At 49.4% G+C, this 4,183-nt stretch overlaps 2 protein-coding genes across 2 annotated transcripts in view; both read right to left on the bottom strand.

Moving 5' to 3' along the window:
- Positions 1-3,926, bottom strand: part of LOC148049878 (procathepsin L-like) — a 77,519-nt gene extending 73,593 nt beyond the window's left edge. The window contains exon 1 of the mRNA XM_087703367.1: positions 3,811-3,926. The gene's annotated coding sequence lies outside the window, so the exon portion shown is untranslated. The remainder of the gene's footprint in view (positions 1-3,810) is intronic.
- TIPE1 (TNF alpha induced protein 8 like 1) overlaps positions 1-3,950 on the bottom strand; it is a 14,439-nt gene extending 10,489 nt beyond the window's left edge. Inside the window, exon 1 of the mRNA XM_087703368.1 lies at positions 3,811-3,950. The gene's annotated coding sequence lies outside the window, so the exon portion shown is untranslated. The remainder of the gene's footprint in view (positions 1-3,810) is intronic.
- Positions 3,951-4,183: the final 233 nt, after the last annotated feature.

The raw sequence follows: 4,183 nt of genomic DNA, 5'->3' as shown, positions 1-4,183 counted from the left end.
ATCTATCTATGTATCTATCTATCTATCTATCTATCTATCTATCTATCTATCATCTATCCATCCATCCATCCATCCATCCATCCATCCATCCATCCATCCATCTAATCTATCCATCCATCCACATGTGCCAGCTCTGTGTGGTGGCAGCCAAAAAAGCAAGGAGAAGTAAAAGAATGGACCCCGTGGTGTGATTGTTGCCACAGGTGCAGAAAACATCAGCTGCACAGGGCCATTGAATCAGCCCCAAAAGGATGCAATTATATACATGGAGATTACAAAAAATCAAAAAACCAGGGAGAGGCTCCATTGCACCATCCAGGTTTGCAATTTTGATTTATTGCTTTTCCTAAGCCCCACATCCTGCGGACTTTCCTGGGTGCTGTTCATGGTTTGGGCTTGCCAAAATTGGCTGGTTGGGTGCAGAAAGCATCAGTTGCAGAGAAGAGCATCTGAGATGATTAAAGGCCTGGAGACTAAAACATGTGAAGAACGGTTGCAGGGATTTGGGTTGGGCCAGTCTGGAGATAAGAAGGACCAGGGGGGGACATGAGAGCACCATTCCTGTATTTGATGGGTTGCCCCAAAGAAGAAAGGGTCGTGTTATTTTCCAAAGCACCCAAAGGCAGAACAAGAAACAACAGATGGAAACTCATCAAGGAGAGAAGCAACCTAGAATTAAGGAGAAGCTTCCTAACAGCAAGGACAATTAACCAGTGGAACAGCTTGCCACTAGAAGTTGTGGGTGCGCCAACCCTGGAGGTTTTAAAGAATGAATGTTGAATGTTGATTTTATTTATATGCCGCCCTTTTCCCCCCGAGGGGGACTCAGGGCGGCTCACAACTCAACCAGGGAAGGGGGGGGGATACAGACAAAATTAAAAACAACACAAAACAATACATGGTTTAAAACACACAGCAGTCATACCATTCGAGGAGGGGGGCAACAGCTCTTTAGCCCCAGGCCTGTCGGAACAGCCAGGTTTTGAGAGCTTTGCGGAAGGCCTGGAGGGTGGCGAGGGTTCGAATCTCCACGGGGAGCTCGTTCCAGAGGGCCGGAGCAGCCACAGAGAAGGCCCTCCTCCGAGTAGTCGCCAGTCGACACTGGCCGGCGGATGGAATTCGGAGGAGGCCTAATCTGTGGGATCTAATGGGTCTATTGGAGGTAATTGGCAGCAGGCGGTCTCTCAAGTACCCAAGTCCAATACCATGAAGGGCTTTATAAGTGACGACTAGCGCCTTGAAGCGTATCCGAAGACCAATAGGCAGCCAGTGCAGCTCGCGGAGGATAGGTGTTACGTGGGTGAACCGAGGTACACCCACGATCGCTCGCGCGGCTGCATTCTGGACAAGCTGGAATCGCTGAATGCTCTTCAAGGGCTGCCCCATGTAGAGCACGTTGCAGTAGTCCAGTCTAGAGGTCACAAGGGCGCGAGTGACTGTTGTGAGGGCCTCCCGGTTCAGGTAGGGACGCAACTGGTGCACCAGGCGAACCTGGGCAAAAGAAGAGACTGGATTAGCCATTTGTCTGAAATGGTATAGGATCTCCTGCTTGAGGAAGGGGTTGGACTAGAAGACCTCCAAGGTCCCCTCCAGCTCTATTCTGATTGATTGATTGAAAGCAGCAGAAGGCAGGATGAGGAAAAAAAAAACAGATGGAAACTCATCAAGGAAAGAAGCAACCTAGAATTAAGGAGAAACTTCGACTAGAACCTCTAAGACCCCTTCTGTTATTCTGCGGTCCTTCCTTCCTTCCTTCCTTCCTTCCTTCCTTCCTTCCTTCCTTCCTTCCTTCCTTCCTTCCTTTCCTTCCTTCATCCCTCCCTCCCTCCTGAGGTTTTTAAGAAGAGACTGAACATCCGTTTGTCTAAAATGCTGGAGGGTCTCTTGCCTGATTACGAGGTTGGACTAGAAGACCTCCAAGGTCCCTTCTGTTATTCTGTGGACTTTCCTTCCTTCCTTCCTTCCTTCCTTCCTTCCTTCCTTCCTTCCTTCCTTCCTTCCTTCCTCCCTCCCTCCCTCCCTCCCTCCCGAGGTTTTTAAGAAGAGACTGAACATGCGCTTGTCTGAAATGCTGGAGGGTCTCTCGCCTGAGCAGGGGGCTGGACTAGAAGACCTCCAAGGTCCCTTCCAGCTCCATTCCAACGGATTGTGGTACCTTGGCTCAGCCCATCCCCTCTGCAGCCTGCGAGAGAATTCATATCCAAAGGGCGTCTACTTTTGATCTGTGACCCTCCGCTCCAAGAATTTCATGCGTGTTTCAACAAGTTTTAATCCTGCTGCGGTTTTATTGTTTTGCCGCTTTTCCTTCCCTCCGTTTCCCGGTCCGAGAACATCAGCGGTTTTCCCCTTACATTTGTTTGCAAAACAGATTTTTGACCGACTGTAAGACGAAACTACGGTTCCCATCTCTTGCTGGGGATGAGGGGTCTGGACATCCATGCATTTGGGGGGGGGGATTGAGGCTGGCAAAAAAAACCATTAATCAGGACTCACAAACGATGCATGCTTACGATGGTTTGTTTAGTGACAGTTCCTGAAAACAGGGACTTATGGCCGTTTTTTACTCTTACGACCGTTGCAGCATTCCCCCCCCCCAATAGTCCTGTGATCAAAATTTGGCCGCTTGGGACAACTGATTCACATTTACGACGGTTGCAACATCTCAGGGAGGATCATGTGATTCTGTTTTGCAACTTTCCGACAAGCCAACTTCATGGGGAAGCCAGATTCGCTTAACGACCACAAGGCTAACTTATCAAGAGCAGCGATTCGCTTAACAACGGTGGCAAGGTAGGTCGTAAAGTGGGGCAAAATGGACTTAACCAAGCTCTCACTTAACCACAGAGCTCCATTGTGGTAGTAAGCTGAGGACTAGCTGTATTCAGATGCTGTTGATTTTGTTCCATGATTTCCCCCCCCAGTTCAGGTAGTCCTCGACTTACGACCATGCCTGGATTGGAACCTGAATTTCCGTTGCTAAGCAAGCAGTTTCCCCCCATTTTTTTCCACCTTTTTGCCATGGTTGTTAAGCGAATCATTCAGCCGTTAAGCGAATTTGGCTCCCAACATTGGCTTGTCTTATTGGAAACTGGCTGGGAAGGTTCGACCCTGTCACTCACTCTGCAATGCCGTAGCTGTCGTAAATACAGGTAGTCCTCCACTTACAACAGTTCATTTAGTGACGGTTCGAAACGGCACTGAAAAAAGTGACTTTGGACCGGTTTTTCACACTTACGACCGTTGCAGCCTCCCGGAGGTCATGCGATCAACATTCAGCTGCTTGACCACTGACTCACATTCATGACGGTTGTAGTGTCCCGGGTCACACGATCCCCTTTTGCGACCTGACGAGCCAAGTCAATGGTGGAAGCCAGATTCATTTAACAACCAGGTCGCTAACTTAACGACGACAGTTAATTTGCTTAACAAACAGGGCAAGAAATTTCCTAAAATGGTTCAAGACTCACTTAACAATGGTCTCCCTTAGTGACCTAAGCTTTGGGTTCCACTGGAGTCAGACCTATAACAACCCGTAAGCCAGAGGGGGGAAAAACACATTTGCAGGGGCAAAACTCACTGAACAACATAAGTGGTCGTAAGTGCGAGACTACCCGGATTTGCTAAGATCGGAAAGGTAGAAAGTTTTATTTGCTGGAAATCTCTCCTTGGGATCAACGCAGCATCATGCAGAAGCCGGGAAAGGGGGGGGGGAGAATGAGCACCCCGTTAAAAAGGGGTTTGGCTTGGGTTCACCCCCCCCCAAAGAAAGCCCCCCCCCCAGCCCGCTCTCCTCCTTCCACCCTTCCTTACCTGCTTTTCTGCATTCAGACGAGACGATCGCGCGGGCCTCCTTCCTTTAGAGACGCTCCGGATCTGGCGGAATCCTTCGCCGAAATCCGTGCAAAGGATCTAGGATCTTTCGGGAGCCTTGCTTGGTTTTGCCCAAGAGGGGTTTAATGTTGGGTTGGATCAAGGGATCTTTTGCGTTTCTCCTTCTTCTTCCTCCCTCTCTCCTTCCCTTCCCTTTCTTCTTTCGTTCCTTTTCTTCCCTTCTCCCGTTCGCTCTTTCTTTCCTTCTTTCTTTTGTTCTTTCCTTCCTTCCTTCCTTTCTTTTCTTTCCGTGGTTCCCGCGGCTGGCCGCTTCTGAGACGGAAAGCCACACCGCCGCCTCGGTCCAAAGTTG

The sequence above is a fragment of the Thamnophis sirtalis genome, unplaced genomic scaffold (assembly GCF_051295495.1).
Source record: "Thamnophis sirtalis isolate CommonGarterSnake01/CBP01778 unplaced genomic scaffold, rThaSir2_p1.2 scaffold_1, whole genome shotgun sequence".
In the NCBI taxonomy this organism is placed as follows: Eukaryota; Metazoa; Chordata; class Lepidosauria; order Squamata; family Natricidae; genus Thamnophis; species Thamnophis sirtalis.
This window is presented reverse-complemented; position numbering and strand designations above follow the sequence as displayed.